The sequence below is a fragment of the Schistocerca piceifrons genome, chromosome X (assembly GCF_021461385.2).
Source record: "Schistocerca piceifrons isolate TAMUIC-IGC-003096 chromosome X, iqSchPice1.1, whole genome shotgun sequence".
Classification (NCBI taxonomy): domain Eukaryota; kingdom Metazoa; phylum Arthropoda; class Insecta; order Orthoptera; family Acrididae; genus Schistocerca; species Schistocerca piceifrons.
This window is the reverse complement of record NC_060149.1, coordinates 607,202,304-607,223,726: the sequence shown is the minus strand read 5'-3', so window position 1 is coordinate 607,223,726 and position 21,423 is coordinate 607,202,304. Positions and strand designations below refer to the sequence as shown.

The 21,423-nt window shown below is 43.8% G+C and overlaps 2 protein-coding genes across 2 annotated transcripts in view; one reads left to right on the top strand and one right to left on the bottom strand.

Moving 5' to 3' along the window:
- LOC124723176 (constitutive coactivator of peroxisome proliferator-activated receptor gamma-like) overlaps positions 1-21,423 on the top strand; it is a 735,979-nt gene that overhangs the window by 447,001 nt on the left and 267,555 nt on the right. The gene's annotated exons all lie outside the window — the stretch shown is intronic.
- LOC124723179 (leukocyte elastase inhibitor-like) overlaps positions 1-21,423 on the bottom strand; it is a 74,612-nt gene that overhangs the window by 36,545 nt on the left and 16,644 nt on the right. The window lies entirely within an intron of this gene.

The window sequence follows — 21,423 nt, the reverse complement described above, 5'->3', positions numbered from 1 at the left end:
AAGAAACACAGACTGAAATAATTCATCTTATTGGATCATCTATAACCAACAACATTCTATTAATGATGAAATCTGCAAAGTGTTACAGTATAATTCTGGACTGCACACCAGATATTTCAAAAGTTGAGCAGAAGACAGCTGTGGTAAGTTTCATCCAGGAGACTAGACTCGACGGGGTATACGATGTCCGAATTCTGAAGCATTTCCTGGGGTTTCTTCCAGTGCCCAATTCTTAAATTTCCCCTTTGACGCAGGTCGTACTCAAGTTCTTTGAAGATAAAAAAATCCTATTGTGTAATATGATAGGGCAAGGATACGACAATGGAGCAAACATGGAAGGAAAGAAGTATGGTATCCAGAAAAGAACTTGAGACATGAACAAGAGAGCATTTTATGTACCATGTAGCAGTCACTCATTGTATCTTGTTGTAAACGATGCCGCTATGTCTTCTAAATATGCTGTTCCCATGTTTTCCACAGTGAAAAGTTTGTATGACTACTTCTCGCCCTCCGTTCGACGTTGGGATGTCTTGAAGTATCTGCCTAACCTGTCGCTGAAGACACTGAGCGATACTTGGTAGGAAAGTCGCATCGATGCACTTACTCCCCTGAGATTTCAAATTGGAGGCGTTTATGATGCACTGGTTCAGATATCAGAAGAATTCGATGGCATGACCGCTCACGAAGCAACGTCACTTGCGAATCAAAAAATTGCACCTTTCTCACTTCTCTGGTAATCTGGTACGACGTTCTGCTTCACATCAGTGTAGTCAGTAAGACCATCCAGGCCACTGACAAATGTTTCTGCGGCCGTGGAAATGCTTTAAAAACGAAAGCATATTTTGAGACTTGCAGAACAGAAGAAAAGTGTGTCTTTCTTGACGGATTCCAAAGAACTGGCTATAGAATTAGAGCTAGAAGATCTAACGTTACCACGGATAAGTGTTTCCCGGCGATGAAGTAAGAAGCCAATACACTTTACCTATGGAGGAAGGGATGAGACAATAGATGTCCCAACAAAACGTTACAAGATTGAATTCTACTATTATCTTTTAGATATAGTAACCACAACTTTGGATGAGATATTCAATCAACTGAAATCTCATTGTGATTATTTAGATTTTCTCTAGGACATCGGCGAACTTAAGAATGCACCTCCTGACAGCCTGGACACAAAGTGTAGAAACCTCGCAGCGATTTTGCAAGATCATGAGTCAAGCGACAGGAGTTGAGGGAAGAACTAAAAGTGCTTTCAACATTGTTGAAACCTGGAATAGGTCCAAAAGAGAGACTGAAGTTTATAGGGAGACATAACTTTTGCCGTAAAATTAACATTGTTCTGAGAATTCTCCTAACACTTCCAGTGACAGTTGCGACTGGAGAGAGGAGTTCCTCAAAACTGAAACTGATAGAGACATACCTCCGATCAAAGATGAGCCAAACTCGTTTGAATGATCTTGCAACAATATCGATATAACACTAGCTTGCAGAGGACTTAAATTACACAGATCATGTGAGAGTTTGCACAAGCAAAAGCCAGGAAGGTTCGATTTATCTAGTATTTTTTAAAGTTTTATATTATGATCAGTGTGTTGGTTATTTACTGAGTTGTTTCTTATTTTGTTCAACATTAAATAGTTATTGTAAATATTATTAATCAGACCAAATTATCGTTATCGATTAGTTAAGTCTCTTAAGATTCCACACGCATCTGCACATTTTTGTAAACTTTATTAAAATTAGTTAGATTTCTTCAATCAGGTTTGACTCCATTTTTGAGCTGGTGCCCAGCGACTCTTTTGTACAAATCTGTAGAGAATGTCACCAGTCAGTCACTATTTTTGTTTTTATTTTCCAGATCTACATATATTTCGGCCACTGAGTGGCCAGTCTCAATGCTTTGAGTTATATTTACATCTACACCGACATGCTGAACGTAACTCAACAGTTACACTGAGTGCTGACATTTCCTACAAATTTGTTTAAATAGAATGCCACAAACGGTCTGCGAAAAAAAAAAAAAAAAAATCGTGGGGAGGGGGGCGGGGGGGGGGGGGGGCAATTTTACAGCTCGCACGGGACGGCAGTTGGGCTTGCGCCGGCCCTTCCCACCATTGTGTGGTGTTTGTGGCGTACACATTGTGCCACATATTAAATGAATGCACGTTATGAGTGGGAGGCGGCAAATAGTTTATCAGCTGATTTGTCACAAACCACGTAGTTAAACTGCAGTTTATATTTCTGTACTATGGCAAGAGAGAGATTGGGAGAGGATGATCCAATATTTAATTACTTTTCATATCCGAGGACATCTCCATTATCATGGCTCTCATCACTGTCACCACCCCCATATTCATCATCAACGAAATAAATTGTAAGATTCAAAATACTATGCTAAGATTATTTCATCTTCGAAAAATGTTGGATAACACAGAGTTGAGTTGCCATGGTGCCACAGAAATGCAGCCATTGCAGATGTAAGGAAATAAGCGTGCATGAAATACTTTCCCCGTAACCGTACTTGCAAGAACAATTGAGAGAATCGTACAGGTGGGGGAGATTGCGTCATTTGACGTCGCGACTGTTGAAATACTTAAACCGGATGTTTGTTTCCGTTTCTTCCTGGTAGCCGGATCCCGTTAAGCATTAACGCAAGAATAAGATTTCACATTGCGTTTAGTTTTGCAGTAGTGCTGTGGTGCCCTTTCACCGCGAACAAGTCAATATGAATTGGTAATAGCATGAGAGTATCTTTTAGAAGTATCCTGCAAATTTCCTACAACAACGTCTTATTAATAAAGGAACGGTTTTCGATAAAGACGACTTACTTTCAGGTTCGAAGGAGTACTTGCACTTGAGGAATACTGTATTGTTATGCAGGTAGTCAAAGCCATTACGCATTCAATGATCACCGTTTAATTAATGTGATACTGTGTTACACGCCGATCCGGTTAGTCGTACTTGCTAGTGTGGGAATAGACGATGTGCGAAATAAATTTAGCAACGGTGTGTATGTCGTTAAACACAGAACACAATCGTGGATTGAAGAAGGTTTGGGAGGTAACTGTACTGTCCCTGTTCAAGAAGCAGTCCCATCATTCCCTCATAGTTATTTAGGGAATCTAGTGAAAACTCTAAAAATGTCCTGATGTGAACGTTAACGCAGGTTCACTCTAAAAGGTGGCCAGTGCGTAATCATTCTCGTTCGTAGATTAGCGCCACCCGTATATTCATCGCGCGTGCGTGTGCGGTCTGTTCGTTTATGCGTAGTCCCCACTTTTGTCTCTTCCAAAATATACTTTCTGCCCGACATAGTATAGTTACGAATGCGAACGTTCGAAATCGTTGGTAATTTCTTACGAGAACAAACTAATAAAATCTCTAACGTTGCCGACTTTACTGTAGCATTCAATCGTGATAGAGCCGTTAAACTGCTGTCTGTTAGCTGTCGCGTAGTGCACTGCGATACTGGAAACAATCTGCTATTGCAACCAAATTATGCTTTTAAGGGGCTATGTAATCTCCGCTGGAAGACTGCTAGAGGCGCGTAAAATAACTTTATGGCGGCCACTGAAATGGTACAACGTTCTGTAAGGGACTTCTCGATTGCTCCATCCCGCAACATCGACCTTAATCAGTCTAAAGTTGGTTGGTTGGTTTAAAACAGGAGGAAAGGGACCAAACTACGAGGTCATCGGTCCGTTGTTCCTAATAAAACAATGCCACAAGTGTGAGAAGAAAATAGACGAGACAGACAACACAAAACGGAAAGAAAGGAAAGACCACAAGAACGAAGGAAAGCAACGAACACTAAAAGGAACAAAAGAGGACAACAGAGATGCAAGAAACAGAAGAGAGTAAAACAAGGAAGCAGATTACAGTGGCTGGCCCACCACGAAAATAAAAAGGAAAAGCCAGCCACCCTGTAACACATTAAATCCTTCACCCTAAAAGCACTAGGGTTAAAGAAACAGAGGGACAAAGGACACGCGCCAAAATACAGATCGAATGATAAACCTTGTGGCGTAATAACGAATGGAGGTCAGTTGCGGGGATGCCCATCTCCGGAAATGGTTTCCGTGTAGCCTGTTTCGCCAGCCTGTCAGCAAATTCATTTCTAGGGATTCCGACGTGACCAGGGATCCAGTACGACCAGGCATAGATGGACTCTTGGATGGACGCTACCAAAGGATAACGAGGGTGACACTAGTCGATAGTTTTCAGGCTGCTCATGTAGTCAGTACATAAAAGAAATGACTCCCCAGGGCATGAACGGAGATACTGAAGTGCACGAGAAATGGCCACCAGCTCTGCAGTGAATACACTGCAGCCATCGGGTAAGGAATGCTGTTCAATATGGCCGCCGTGAACGTAGGCAAAGCCAACGTGACCATCAGCCACCGAGCCGTCGGTGTAAACCTGTTCAGAGCCCCGGAACACGTCAAGAATCGAGAGGAACTGACTGCATGGTCAATGGAGTCACTAGAGCCACGTGAAAGGTCCAGACGAAGCTACAGCCAAGGCATACACCATGGAGGCGTACATGAACGGACCACAAGTAGAGGTGGTAAAGGGACTCCAGTTCGGAGGAGAGGGACCGCACGCAAACCACAATAGTTAGCCGCAACCTGGGCCACCGATGTGGGAGAGGGATGGACTGCCGCAGACGCGAAAAGGAGACTGTAATCCGGATGCTCAGGGTAACTATTAATGTGTGCTAGGAGTTACGCACGTCTGATCTGCAATGGAGGTACCAGTACACTGGTCAGCTAACTCGTCCTAAAAGCTCCTGTCGCTAGTCTAACACCACAGTGGTGCACAGGGTCGAGTAAATACAAGGCTGAAGGTGCTGCCGAACCATAAAACAGTCAATTTTGGACTGGACAAGGGCTCTGTAGAGCTGCAGCAGCGTAGAGCGATCTGCACCCCAGTTGGTGTTGCTCAGGCAATGGATGGCATTGAGGTGCTGCCAGCACTTCTGCTTAAGCTGACGAAGATGAGGGAGCCAAGTCAATCAAGCTCCGAAAACCAATTCCTAGGAATCCATATGTCTCCACTACAGTGAGTGGATCGTCATTAAAGTAAAGTGCTGGTTCCGGATGAACGGTATGACGCCGACAGAAGTGCATGACACACGACTTTGCAGCTGAAAACTGGAAACCGTGGGCTGGAGCCCATGACTGCGCCTTGTGGATGGCTCCCTTTAGGCGCCACTCGGCAATACCCATACTGGAGTAGCAGTACGAAATGCAGAAGTCATCTGCATACAGAGATGACATGGAGAGCCCGACAGCTGCTGCTAGACCGTTAATGTCCACTAAAAATAGGGAGCTTAATACAGAGCCCTGCAGGACTCCATTCTTCTGGATATGGATGGAACTATGGGAGACACCAACTTGGGCATGGAAAGTACAGAGTGACAGGAAGTTTTGGATAAAAATCGAGAGTGGGCCCCGGAGACCCCACTCATAGAATGTGGCAAGGATATGATGTCGCCAGGTCATGTCGTATGCCTTACGTAAGTAAAAAAAAAACTGCAACCAGTTGTTGCCATCTGGAAAAGACTGTTCGGATGGCAGACTCTACCAACACAAGGTTATTAGTGGTAGAGCGACCCTGACATGGAGCCAGCAGGCCACGTGACTCCAGGACCCAGCCCAACCGCTGACATACCATACGTTCCAGCAGCTTACAAAAAACGTTGATGAGGCTGATAGGCCGGAAGCTTTCCACATCAAGCGGGTTTTTACCAGGTTTGAGCACCGGAATGATGGTGCTTTCCTGCCATTGCAATGGAGAGACGCCATCGTACCAGATCCGGTTGAAGATGACGAGGAGATGTCGCTTGTAGTCAGATGAGAGATGTTTAATCATCCAGCTTTGGATCCAATCAGGCCCAGGGGCTGTGTCAGGGCAACGTGCAAGGGCACTGAGGATCTCCCACTCTGTAAATGGGGCGTTATAGGATTCACTGCAGCGTGTATTGAATGAGAGGGCGTTCCCTTCCAGCCGCCGTTTGAGTGTGCAAAAGGCTAGGGGGTAATTCTCAGACACAGAGGCTCTAGCAAAGTGCTGAGCAAAGTGCTCGGCAGTCGCGTTTGCGTTAGTACATAACACGCCATTTATGGTAACACCAAGGGCTCCTGTTAGGGCCTGGTACCCGAAAAGACGTTTGATCTTTGAGCAGACTTGGGAAGGTGACGTATGGCACCCAATGGTCGAGACATATCTCGACCAACACTCCTGCTTCCGTCGTATGATAAGTTGGCAAACGTGGGCATTGAGCCATTTAAAGGCTATGAGGTGCTCCAGGGAAGGGTGCCACTGTAGAGCTTGCCGACACTCCGTAATTGCTTCAGAGACTTTCAGCGACCACCAAGGGACTGCCTTACACCTCAGGCACCCTAAAGAGCGAGGGATCGCGTTTTCTGCCACAGAAACAACGGTTGTAGTCAACTGATCAACCATCACATCAATGTTACTGTGTGGGGGAGATTCAGCGGTGACAGCAGAGGTGAAAGTTTCCCAGTCCACCTAGTTTAAAGCCCATCTGGGGAGGCGTCTGTGGGCCTGATGCTGGGACAGTGACAGGAATATGGGGAAGTGGTAACTACCACAGAGATCATCATGTGCTCTCCAGTGGATAGATGGGAGAAGTCCAGGGCTGTAAATTGATAAATCAATGGCTGAGAAACTACCGTGAGCCACTCTGGAATGTGTGGCGGCGCCATTGTTGAAGTGACAGATGTTGAACTGAGACAGTGAAGTTTAGACATGTCTACCTCGGCCAGTAAGCATGGTGCCACCCCACAAGAGGTTATGGGCATTAAAATTTCCCTAAAGTAGGCAAGGTTTAGGAAGATGATTGATCAGTGCAGCTAATATGTTCAGGGGTACTGCACCATCTGGAGGAAGATATACATTGCAGACAGTTATTTCCTGTGTTGTCATTCTGACAGCCACAGCTTCAAGAGGGGTATGAAGGGGCACGGGTTCACTATAGACTGAGTTTAGGACATAAGTACAAACCCCACCTGATACTATTACAGTCACTACAGTTCTTGTAATATCCCTCATAGCCACAGAGGGCAGGGGTCCACACTGCTGGGAACCACGTTTACTGGAGGGCAATGCAGAAAGCAGGTGTAAAGCTTAAGAGCTGCCATAGCTTCACCAGGCAGTGGAAAAAAAACTGTCGCAGTTCCACTTGAGGATGACATCTTAAGACTGGGAAGGCATGGAACATTCAGTGAGGCAGTTTATGCCTCAGACACACCTGCTGTCACTGACATACTGCATGAGCAGTCTATATCCATTGTGTCAGAGTGGCGAGATCTAGGTCCACAGCAGATGCCAAAATGTCCAACCCACCCTCAGAGCTTGTTGGTAGCAGTTGTGTGGGTGCCACCACAATTTCCTTTGTATTAGGGGTTTTCCTTTTTGATTTCTCTCACTGCTCCTTGGATTTCCCTGGCCGGCAGGACTTCACTGGCTCAGTCTCTGGAATGGAGGATGAGCGTGAAGCCCCATGACCAGCTGCTTTTGGGCTCTTCAGCCACTGGCAGGTGTCATCTTTCCCACTAGCTGAACCCTGGTAAGGGAGTGACCCAAGGGACCCCTTCGTAGCGAGAGAAGCCAAAGAAGACTACATTTCTCTGGCTTAGAAGTGGGGACGGACATCCCTGATGGTTGGGGGGGGGGGGGTTGTTGCTCCCAAAGCAGATGTTGCAGGAGCAACAGGGAGGGAAATGCCCCCACCATCAACCATCAAGGGGGCAGGTGTAGTCTTCCAGCTCTGAGAGATGACTTGGGTTGGCAGAGCTGATGGTGCCAGAACTGTTGTAGCAGCAGCGTAAGACAATGTCGTATGCACAGAATGTAGGCATTCAAATTTTCTCTTAGCCTCAGTGTAGGTCAGTCGGTCCAGGGTCTTTTACTCCATGATTTTCCTTTCCTTCTCGGGAATCTTTCAGTCTGGCAGGCAAAGCGAATGGTGCCCTCCACAGTTGACAGATGGGAGGCAGGGCACATGGAGTATTGGGATATGATGGTCGTCTGCAATCTCCACATGTGACACTGAAAGTACAGCAGGGAGATATATGGCCAAACTTCCAGCACTTAAAGCACTGCATCGGAGGAGGGATATAGGGCTTTACATCACAGCGGTAGACAATCACCTTGACCTTCTAGGGTAATGTATTACCCTCAAGGCCAAAATGAAGGCACTGGTGCAACCTGGTTATCCCTCAGACCCCGGTGGACTCGCTGGACGAAATGTACACCTCTTCTCTCTAAAATGGCGCGCAGCTCATTGTCGGACTGCAAAAGACGGTCCCTGTGAAATGATACCCTGGACAATATTTAAGCTCTTATGGGGCGTGATGGTTACAGAAACATCCCCCAACTTGTCACAAGCGAGTAACTCCCGTGACTGGGCAGAGGATGCTGTTTTGATCAAGACTGACCTAGATCTCATTTTGGACAAGCCCTCCACCTCCCCAAACTTGTCCTCTGAATGCTCAACAAAAAACTGAGGCTTCATTGTCATGAAAGATTCCCATCAGCTCACTAACATACAAGGTACTAGGTTGAGTAAGATCCAATGCCATCCTTGGCCTAACGTTCCTCTCATGGTGTGGCCAGGGAGGGGAACGATTTGGGGTCATACTTCTGTGCATTGAATTGAGCTCATGATCGCTTAGAGACTGCTGGTGTTTCACCACCAGCAAGAGATGGACTACGCTTCATTTCATGTCATCCACCCTGATGCACCCACTCCGACCAGGGGCCCTCCCCATGGGCGCCACCCAGCTGCTGCGAAGGCCACTTGGCAGGATGGCCATTGCCGGGAGTTACGATGCCCCAGGAGGATGGGCATCTACCCCTTGGCATACGTGAGAAGTTTATGGCGCAGCCATCAGCAGAGCGATTCCTGTGTGGTCAGGGGGCTACAACCAACAGGGTACATGGCTGCCCCACCACAACGGACTGGCTACCGTGCTGGATATCAGGTGCTAAGAAGTCCATGGACATAGTCTATGCAGAAAGCGACACTGCATAGTGCATGGTGGAAAACGCACCCAGGAAGATGTCCTCCCCCAAGAGATGGAGAATGGGCGGGGCTGCTATGCGATGACAAGAAAGTGGGCTAAAGATCTCAATGCACGATGGACACGATGCACCATGTAAGGCATCCTTCCCAATTGGTTCGCTCTTCGGGAAAATTTTTAAGAATGGAGGTGAAACCCTGCAGGGCGCCATCACATAAAGGCCGAAACGTGAGGAACTCATTTTAGTTGCCACTTACGACAGGCAGGAATACCTCAGGCCTATTCTAATCCCCAGACCTGCATGGGGGTCAGTCTAAAGCAGCAAAATGAATCTAGTTTTATTTAGAAACAAAATTGAACACGATACTAGAAGTTTTTATCATCATCTCTCTCTACGAAAACAATTCGACTAGGTACTACCACACCAATAAGAGACGTGCTTTCAGTGGGTGCCGTTCACACACTATCTTATCAAATGTATCTGGGAAGCCCTGTGTAATTCGAAATGACCAGGAGAGGCGGATCCACTAGTGTAAGAGGTGGAGAGCACTGTGTTAATTAAACGACACTGTCAGATACTAGGGACTATATTATGACAAATACCTAAAATGCGTTTGTCCTACATCAACGCAAGGTCAGCATGGTTATTTACTGATTTGGCATGGTTAATTGGAAGGATGGCTGAATTCTCTTCCTGTCACCACCTCTTTACCAGCTCCAGAAGTCGACTGTTGGTGATGCGATTAAGGCGGCGAAATCCGAAGCTACAACCACAGCTAAACGAAGAGCAGCATTGATGGACAGGGAGCAGGGACACTAAGTACTACCAACAGTCCGGCTACGCACAAGGATTGCAGGGAGTTAAAAAGAATGGGGTACGATGATCGAAAAGCTCCTCATAAGCCATGCATTTCTGTAGCCAATAGTAACAAGTGACCCTTGAGGTAGGCTAAACAGCAACACCACTGACCCTGCGTAACTGGAAATGAAATATTTGGAGTTATGAATAACGCTATTTCCTGTGGCAATCCGGTGAAAGGGTTTGGGGATTGCCTGGAGAACCTTACCTGCCATCGTTTCTAGTGCCAACAGTGGAGTATAGATGAGGAGGATGAGGTGGTACGATGTGGGGGTTTTTGGTGGTTAGTGTGTGGTTCCGTCATTGTGCTTAAGAAAATTTTAAATGCAGAAGGATACCAACAGTTTTACAACATTGTGCACTGCGTGCAGCAGAGCACCATTTCGACGACAATAAACGTTGGTATCAGCATAACACTGCATGCTGTCATAGGGCAATATCTGAGGCGATTGTTTGTGGACAGTAACATTTCTCCCGACATTCAGACATTGTTCCCAGTATACTGCAGTTAAGCTGAGAAAGTCAGAAGGTAGACACACCCGATATTGATCTCCAACAACAGGTGTCCGGATACTTTTGACCATGTAGTGTGTTGGTTGACTTAAGTAACGCAAAGAAGTTAGAACTGTTGCATCATTAACATCTGGCTCACGTTGCAGTCTTAGGCGAATGGTTGATTTCCACTACTCATGACGGAAGATATTCCGATGCATGCGTTGAATTGACGCAATACGCCACCGTTATTTGATGCTGATGTTTACGCACGCTGACGCATGCTTCCACTCAGCACTGAATTAACGTATACAATGTCTACTTAGTCGATACTGCAACGCCACAGGTTCCTTAGGGTGCCCTGAAACTTATGTTAATGTTTTCTATGGTAGTTTGATAAATGCTGATGAACATTATCCTTTCAGCTACAAAAAAAAACTTAAGTCTGTTCTTGCGCATATGAATGAATTATGGAAGGATCTACTGTAAGAAGAATAGCAGTTATTTGCTTCTGTGGTGCATCGATTAGGAGGAGGTTAGATTTTCGTTCAGCAAAGAAATTCAGTATGATCTATGAGCCGGCAAACACCTATTATAGTATTCAGCTGGTCATTTTATCCTGTGTAGTGCAGAACGTTGTGCGTTTTGGGGCTCCTGAAAAATAGAGTATGTTTGGAAAGCTCTTTAGGCGAATGGAACAGGCACTGAATGCCCAATAAATATCTACAAAAGATAATGGGATCGCGCCTGCTCGTCATCATCGATTTCCTCCGAATGTATGATATATGCAGGTCTTGGCTGACAATGAAAGTGACTGAAGTGGGAGCTCCAGATTGAGAAAGATTTCGAAAAAAAAAATAGCATTTTCGGCGTGGATCGGACGAGGCATGACCCATTTATGTTAATGCAGTTTCCAGGCAGCTGTCGGCGCCACGGAAAGAGCACAGAACGCTAATGCGAGAGTCGCGGGGTAGAGTAGTTATGAGGAGGCATTTTTCTTTTCACTTTTTATGTTACATTGCAAATAAACGAAATATACTAATCTTATTAATATTTCCATAGAAAGACATGAAATGGAAAGAAAGGAAAATTTGGACCGAGGATTAGAAAAACGGGGGATGAGTGTGTGGAAAAATGTGGGAATGTCATTTCATCAAAATATGAGGAACTTACAAAAAAACTGCCTTGTGCTATGAACACCTACGTGGAGGAGAACAAATATATGCTGCTACTGACCAGAGGGGAGGGGGGGGGGGATACTACAGTTATATGACTAGTCTTTTCAAAATGAAGGATCGCCTTTATATAGCACTCAAATGCACTCCGCTAATCCGTCCCTGCAATGTCTTTTTATCGTCACGCAAGTAGTTTACTCACAAACTTTTCAAAACTGCTCTTATTTCGCAGCGAGAGAAAAAGTAATCACATCCCGAGAAGACCGCTTCAAAACACAGTCCATTGTAGATGATCAACTATTCTTGTCAATATTGACGAAATAATGCTTTAGCGTGGTTTGCAGCCGAACTGTGATGAGAGAACCTTTTATGAATGTAAACCAAATTTGTCTCTTTATAGAAACCTAAAAACATCGATGTAGTTGTAAAAATGCGGAGCTTACAACGTATGCAGGACACCGAAAAAAATTATAGCTTCATCTGTTTTTACGACACGTATCACCCCTGAACATGTAAATCAACTGTAAAGTAATAAATGTTTAATTTTATGCAGGATATTCTTGGGTGCTTCTTAAATTCCTTCTTGGAAATTTATTTACAATACTCATGTTTCCTTTGCCTTTTATGCGTTTTATGGAAATATTAATAAACAATATTTTGAGAATTATTTCGATCTGTTTGCAGTGGAACGTAAAGTCCTAAAATAAACTTATCCACCGAGGAACTCGACCCAGTGACCCTCGGATTAGCGTTCTGTCCTCTCTCCGCTGCCCAAACCGCTGCCTAACAACTACGCTAACAAGTAGTTAAAGCCTCGTCCTACCAGCGCCGCGTCAAAAATGCAATTTTTTCCTAAACGCTTTGTCATCTGGAGCTGCCGCCCCTGGTAGCTGAAAGGTCAGCACGACGGAATGTCATACCTAACCGGCCTGGGTTCGATTCCTTGCTGGGTCGGAGATTTTCTCCGCTCAGGGACTGGGTGTTGTGTTGTCCTTATTTCATCCCCATCGACACGCAAGTCGCCGAAGTCGCGGCAACTCTAAAGACTTGCACCAGGCGAACGGTCTACCCGACGGGAGGCCCTACCCACAAGACATTTCCATTAGGAGCTCCCACATCTGTTACTTTAATTTCTAACAAAGCTCTGCATATACCATAAATTTGGTCTAAATCGGTTATGAATTGGCGCGGTCCCCTTATCAGCGTAATAAAATATGATATGGTTCATCGAACACATGGTGTTGCTTTCCACTGAAATACCGAACGGCCTGACCTCTTTATCCCCAGCCTCGAGAATTCAAAATTAGGTATTTCGCGATTTTCGTAATCCAGTTTATGAGACTGTCGAACTGAATTAGTGCTTTGTCTCTAATGGTCGCCATAAGTAGAGCCACCTTTATTACCCCAGAATTTTCTTTGGTCCTCGTAAGAGTTTCTTGTTATCGAATGAGGTTTTACTTTCCTTAGAATGATCATGACTGTTCCGTGCCATAAATTTACGCGGTGCTTATTCTGTTAACAGCACAGGCCTTGAAACTATGTTTAGTTGCCAATATATCTTCGATATCTGCTGGCAAGCTATGCACTTTAGTAGCAAAACAATTATTCTGATATCCAGATAGTTTTTTCGTTCCCAACTTAGACAGCTGTTTACTCCTACAAAGCCAAGAAATTTCTTAATAAAAATGGAGAATAAACTACATGAATAACTTGCAAGGAAATGGTCCAGTCTGACATGTCGAAACTTAACGCTGAAATTTTTTCACGCAGGAATAATACATCGAAAGAAATGCAGTGTCAAAATGCTAGCTGTAAAGGCTCACTGGCAGTATTTTTAAAAACCGGGGTTACTCATTTTTTCTATATGAACAGCTTGTAACAGCTGTTTGTACAGCCCTTCCTTCCGGTCGCGCGAATCGGCGGATAAGCAGAAGCAACCTTGACAAGATGATGTAGCGCCGCGTAGCTCGAAGTTCAACGTGTAGACAGGTGAATTTTAAGGACTTAAACCATACCAAAAGACTCAAATCAATTTTTTGAATATCTGAGTTCATATCGACAACTAAACTATTTCAGATTTGTTGACGTTAAATATTTTATAACAAAAAAAAATGGCTCTGAGCACTATGGGACTTAATATCTGTGGTCATCAGTCCCCAAGAACTTAGAACTACTTAAAACTAACCTAAGGACATCACACACATCCATGCCCGAGGCAGGATTCGAACCTGCGACCGTAGCGGTCACGCGGTTTCAGGCTGAAGCGCCTAGAACCGCACGTCCACAACGGCCGGCTATTTTATAACAGTTTCTGTAGAACAGTTCTTATAATTTTTGAATATCGTATATTTTGCTAACAATGGAACAGCTCCTTGTTTGTTGCTTGTAATCACAAAAATGGAAAGAGTGTATTGGACGTTTCCCATACCCCAGGCACAACTGAAACGAAAAATGAACTCATTCAGGCTATTTACAGTAATTACTAGTTTTATTTTGACAGAACTGAAATGCGCAAGAAATTATCGTGGCCGTTCTGCATATAGTGGTGCTTACTAGGCATACTTGATCAAATTCTTCAGATGCGGTGATGCAAACTGACAATGTAGAAATTACTGAAAATTAACAATACTGTCCCACTGGTGAACTTGAAATGACGAAGAGCTATTGAATATTATATTGTCCGACAATTTTCTGGAAAAATTACATTGCACGGTTGAAAAAATTATTAGCGAGAGACTAAAGCATACCATTAGTTCCAGGTAGAATCCGAATTTCTTTTCGTTGTTCTCCTAAAGAAAGAGGTGTCGTTATGTCCAGGACCAAAGTCCAACAAAAGAAATGAAATTTTCTGCGGATGGTAAACGTTTCAAATATTGAAAATTATTATTTCCCATATTTTGCTGATTTTGCTACGTCGATTAGAAGATTTTGCAAGTAAACAGTCCTTGCTTTTAAGTTTTTTGGCCTAAGTTGGCTTGATGTACCTGAAGACAGAGCTAAAGCTGTGGAAACAGTAATCCACTGATATTTATCTCTGGGATTGTTGTATAAGAACGTCTTGTAGCATTCGACTGCACAGTGACTTCATTTTTGCTAAAAATGATAAAGCGCTGTTTGCACGAAACCTGACTCGCTTTATGCGCAGCTGTTAGGTGGTAAGAAGCTTTGTCTTCACATCAGCGACGAATTTTTGTATAGTATTTCCTTTTAATGACGTCTATGCATCTTTACTTCAGGTAAACTTCGTAATCTTGTGACTTCGTCTTCCGTATAATTTCTTGAATCTGTTTAACCAGGTCGGAGAAGCATGGAAATCAGTAATGGTCACCTCAATTGCAATTGAATGAGCCCAGTCCCATAAATCATCAGTAACGGTGCGTTGAGTAACGAGTCGGTCTAAATCTTTCTACTAGTTTTTCTTTCGTACTTGTACGAGTTTCATTTTGGCACATATTTCGTACTTCATTTGAATCTTTCTTCCGTTACACAGTTCATGTTCAGATGTGACAAAACGAAACCAGCTTCGCACATTGCTTAAGTTCGAGCTTTTCTCCCGCCTTCATTTACCCAAGAATCTTACAGACATTTCCTTCTGAGTTAGATGTATTACTGTAAATGTTTTCTTTGAGCTTGGAAGGTACTCTAACTTTGTTCTGGACTTTAATTAGCACAGAATCGTTGTGTGAACCACAATTCACGGAATCATCCGAGTTATTTCCAGTTTGTTCTAATGTTTCAATAATTTCTAACAAAATGTCGACGTCATTGGAATGAATGTCCACGAAATTAACGCATATATATATTTATTTCAGGAGAAGTGATTTCGATTGTATACCACGTTCCTCGTATTTCGTCTTCACGTGGTTGGAAACAGTAATTGGATTCCACATTACTGTGAACCTCTGGCACTTAAAGACATGTTATTACCAACCACACGCAAGAAATCACAAAGAAAATTCAATTTTTTCTCCATTGTTAACACTTAGCGATAGCGCAAAGGTAATTCATTATTAGGGATATTAAATGAGATTCAAATTAGAGCAAATAGTAATTAAACAATTGTGTCAAACTATCAACAAAATCTGCAATTCGCTTTACAAATGATTGTGTTGTGCCATGTAGTCCGATTATATGTCGTCAACCAAAGATGTGCGCCCACCGTATTGCACATGCGCTGTGCGCCACAGCTACGGCAGGTGTGTAAATCCTTCCAGTCGCCTGCCGAGTTACAAATTTTTCATATTTCAACATATTTTGAAACATACTGTGTGACTTGAAAGCTAAAATTTACTTTCTTTCGGTGTATTCTTCCTCTACAAAAAAATTTCAGTGCAGATTTTGACTGATTGGACAGTTAAAATTGGCAAAACAGCGATGTCATCTGTCCGAGTCAAGGGTTCGGCGTTCATCCGGAGGTAGTGACATCCACTAGGAATGTGCTCAGGTGAGGAAAGTACGTAGGAGTAGTAAAAGCGAGGCACTGAAGGCAATACTACTGTGAAAGCAGAAAAACGATTTATAGAGAAGTGAAAGTGTGTTGTCGGTAGAGCGAGGTCTCATGCAAGAGTTGGTAACTCACGATTGCACCAGAACTGAAGATAGTCGTTGCCCGACGCATCAACGAATCTCAGATGTCAATGTAGACATGCCCCATGTATTTCCTTAACGCCGCCGCAGCTGGGAAGTTATGTCCGAGCGCAGTGCCGCTCTGCCTAGTATCCGTAATCAGCGACCACTCGTAATCATTGCTTAACACGAGAGTACCGTCTTAGATTCGACTGTGTGCTAATAGAAAAGCTATTCAGAACTTTTTATCAAGTTGTAGATAATTTTACTCTGATGTGAAACTATCATTCTGCAATGAATGAAGTGCTAAATGTTATAGTGTCACCTAAAGTATCAAATACTTGGCATCTGTGAGGACAATAATTGTTTCCAAATTAACGTATTTGCCAAGCTCGTACTTTAAATACTAATCTGCGCGTGTCTGAATGAATACTCCGAGAAAGGAAACCAGAACACGGGGAATGCCTTGGTCGACATCAGAGGCTGCCACCATAAGAGAAAAACGGAGGGACATTCAAAGATGAGAGATTCCAGTGCAGGGAAGGAAGTAGGTGCGTCTATAGCGTGGAGCCCTATGTTTGCCACGCACGTACTCGCCAGTCGTGAGCCCCCTGCGGGGTGTAATCTAAAGGCACATTTTAAGTATGAAAGTATGCACCTTCCATTTCTCTGCAATTAAGTACTAGCTGCCATTATTTTCACTAGGCTTGTTTTATAAAGATCTAACCGGATAGCACCATTAATACATCGGATATCACAATCACACCTCAAAAAATAACGAACTACTATTCTGCAATATACAGCGAACTGCCAGGTAAGTTTCGAAATATACGCACCAGGGGTACGAGGCAGTTTTGCAATTTGATGACGCCACGGCATTGGGGGGGAGTTGTTTAATGACAGGTGGCATGGCCATCATTTACTGAAAAGTGAATCAGAAGCTGCTGTATGAAGAGTGAAATGATTTTAAGCTGACTATTATTGTGGCTAGCTTTAAAGAACATTTTCTTAAAGCTGCAAGTTATGTAGATTGACTTCTAAGTTTTAGCACTTCAGCGCAGTTTTAGTTCAACAAAGGCACGAAACACCTCAGGAGAAATGAGTTGTTCCATCTCAGTAGCCCCTACAAGGTATTTGTAGACTGAGTGACTCCTGCGACCTGTTATGAACTTAACTGGCTTTAGCAGGAGTCAGATAACGGAACGATTATTTTCTTTCAGCTTGCCGATATTGTGTGTCTCCTTCAAAGTGCGCACTTCTTCCTTGTAATCTCTCGCATTTTTTGCTTCGCTGCAAAGTCTTGGAAAACTACTTCTGGATTGTCTTTCTGTGCCAGAAACTAATTTCCCTTTCTGTCATCAGTGGTATCTAAACTGCGTTCTACCATGTGCCTATATTTCCTGTTCTTCACCCGAATGGTGCGCGGGCTGAATGACTGTCGTTAGGCCTCTGGGCAAGCTGCAATTTACCCACTTTTACTGCCATAACCATTTGGCAAGGTATGTGTGGAAGGAAGTACTTTTTGGAACGTACGTAAACGGTAAACCTCCATGTGATTAACGACGCCTCTGTTGTAGCGCCTAATAAGCACCGTACTATAGAGTGACGAGTATCAACCTGACGCTCGCGCACTTACTGAACGAGAGCACCGCACTGAGACGTTGCTAGATCGCTTCGTTGCCACTTCAAGTCAAGGAAAGCATCCTCACCAAATCACTACATGGAAATACAGAACGAAGTCGATAGTTCTCTTTTTATACTGAGCTGCGGATAAATGCAAAACAATGCAACAAACAAGAGAAGAAACTGTAGCATTTTATCATAACACTATACACGTTAAACATTTAAATAAGTTTTAACAACAAAGAGCTACGAAATTTTACAAACATGTGAAATCAGTGAAAATAAAGGCCGGCGAAAGTCATTTTTCCAATAGGTTGTGGCAAAGTACAGTACATATGTGAAGGAAACGGCGTGCAAGTCTACGGCAAATCAAGCAACGCGTCAGTGTTTTGAGCCCTTAAGTACGTCAGAGGAGATAGGGAATTCAGAGACGTGGTGCTACAATCGTAACAGTTTAGTATAGATCATGCTGAAGTGTCAGATGCCGAGGAGACTTAATGAGATTCGTTGGAAGGTGAGTGCCGTTCTTCTCGCCTAAGTCCTCTCGTGTAGTCTTAGAAGAGCGATATTACTCTGCTTCCGCTATTTATACCACATAGGGAGCGTCAAAATAAGATGGTACCACATACGTACCCATATATTTAATCACCATGTGCGAAAGGAACTGGACGCAGTGGTATAGGTACTTCACGCAATATACTGCACAGTGGCTTACAGAATATGTAGCTTATTCCAGTATTCGTCTCCCAGTGAATCTTCTTAATTGCGTGCGTTATGTATAACGTAGTTACTACGAGACTTACCGTAGTTCCTTCGTGCAGTCTACACAAAATAAGCAGGAGTATGCCGTCCTGTTGCAGCGCGTATTTATTTCAGTGGGTTACATGTTGAGCGTCCCACAAGGTCATTTTCCGCCAGTACTGGCTCTCACTCGCCGTGGTGTTTGACCCTCGTGCTGCTGATGGCGAAGATTGCTACATGCTGGTGGCAACTGTCCCGGCAGCGGTCAGCGTAAACATCAACCTGCTTTGCGGCACTTCATTCCCTCCTACCTCACGCTTTTTTCCTTGTTTTCTGGACTTCCCCGCAAGGGGCTTGCCGGAACCAGTCTACGTCAGCGGTGTCTGATGCCAATTAAAACTAAATTTATAGATTTTTTAATCTTTTCTTCTCATGCGCGCGCGTTTAAATACTTTGCAATACATTTGTATAGTAACATTGTTAATATGTAGTAGGGCGAAAGAAACTTCATCAGTTTATGAATCATCTGGCGATTACCTGCGTTTACAAAAATGAAAAAGGGATCTGTAACTGTTTGCCGTTCAGATAAGTAGATTGCTTAGGGTTGTCAAGATGAATCTTCAAAACTGAGGACACTTCTAGATTCACACTAGAATTTGCAAAACTGTTGTAGGTTACTCGACATTTACCGAAGTGGCATTAAGATAAATAATTTTTGCAACTAATACCATGAAAATATGTAAGTATACTGCCCTGTGTGATTTGCAAATGAAACTTACATAATAGGTAGTTTTCCGTATCAGTTTAATTAATCATACGTTTCAATAATTTGTGACATTTTAATACAAACTAGTCACCTATATCATTCTCTGAAGCACTCATTTGATGGACCAATTTCTTAAAGTAATTACTTGTTTTGCAGCAAATAATCATAAAAGGCAAATAAAATCAATGCTTATAATGCACACTTAATACCCTTAACAGACTTAACACTGAATCTATTTCTATCTTTGGTCCTTTGTTTACTAGTGAGAAAACCCTTTTACACTAGCGTTGTGACTAGGAATAGCAAAGAAAAACTAAAATTTTTAGTAGCTCTGAGAAAAACGACATTCCTTGTCTCTTGGAAATATTTACGCCAGAGATAATTTGACAACTGATCTCCATTAGCCTGCTTCCTCAAAAACCGACAAAAATTTAAGAACTGGTCAAAGCACTTTATGTATTGCTCATCATTTAGAGACATAGTTGCTTGTTCCACATCATCCCTCCCTGGAAAATTTCTTCAAACGCATCGTTGTAAATACTGAAAACCATTTTTTGAGAAATTTAACTGTGGCATCGTACACACGTGCACACACATATTGCATCTTGAGGAATGAAATATGATTTCTGCGCAAGATACGTTTGCGTTAGTCTTGTAACAAGGGAAAGGAGACCGCCGCCTAATCATAGAACGACTTAATTGCCTAGATAGCACATCTATGTATTCACAGAAGTCAGGCTTTCAGTGCGCACTGTGCAAACAGAATTAAATATTTTAATACTTCGGATGTCAGCCCCGCAGCAACACCATTTTGAGTACTGTTACGTGAAACGTGAGAAGAGCAGTCTTATACTACTATCATTTGAACTGTTTTCAGGTGAGCGAGAACATTTCCCGATCTGTTACCAATTCTACTAATACTACACTACTGGCCATTAAAATTACTACACCACGAAGATGACGTGCTACAGATGCGAAATTTAACAGACAGGAAGAAGATGCTCTGATATGCAAATGATTTGCTTTTCAGAGCATTCACACAAGGTTGGCGCCGGTGGCGACACCTACAACGTGCTGACATGAGGAAAGATTGCAACCGATTTCTCATACACCAACAGCAGTTGACCGGCGTTGCCTGGTGAAACGTTGTTATGCCTCGTGTAAGGAGGAGGAATGCGTGCCATCAAGTTTCCGACTTTGATAAAGGTCGGATTGTAGCCTATCGCGATTGCGGTTTATCGTATCGCGACATTGCTGTTCGCGTTGGTCGAGATCCGATGACTGTTAGCAGAATATGGAATCGGTGGGTTCAGGAGGGTAATACGGAACGCCGTGCTGGATCCCAACTGCCTCGTATCACTAGCAGTCGAGATGACAGGTATCTTACCTGCATGGCTGTAACGAATCGTGCAACAACGTCTCAATCCGTGAGTCAACAAATGGGGACGTGTGCAAGGCAACAACCATCTGCACGAACAGTTCGACGACGTTTGCAGCAGCATGGACTATCAGCTCGCAGACCATGGCTGCGGTTATCCTTGACGATACATCATGGACAGGAGCGCCTCCAATGGTGTACTCAACGACGAACCTGGGTGCACCAATGGCAAAACATTTTTCGGATGAATCCAGGTTCTGTTTACAGCATCATGATGGTCGCATCCGTGTTTGGCGACATCGTGGTGAACGCACATTGGAAGCGTGTATTAGTCATCGCCATACTGGCCTATCACCAGGCGTGATGGTATGGGGTGCCATTGGTTACACGTCTCGGTCACCTCTTGTTCGCACTGACGGCACTTTGAACAGTGGACGTTACATTTCAGATGTGTTACGACCCGTGGCTCTACCCCTCATTCGATTCCTGCGAAACCCTACATTTCAGCAGGATAATGCACGACCGCATGTTGCAGGTCCTGTACGGGCGTTTCTGGATACAGAAAATGTTCGACTGCTGCCCTGGCCAGCACATTCTCCAGATATCTCACCAACTGAAAACATCTGGTCAATGGTGGTCGAGCAACAGGGTCGTCACAATACGCCAGTCAATACTCTTGATGAACTGTGGTATCGTGTTGAAGCTGCATGGGTGGCTGTACCTGTACACGCCATCAAAGCTCTGTTTGACTCAATGCCCAGGCGTATCAAGGC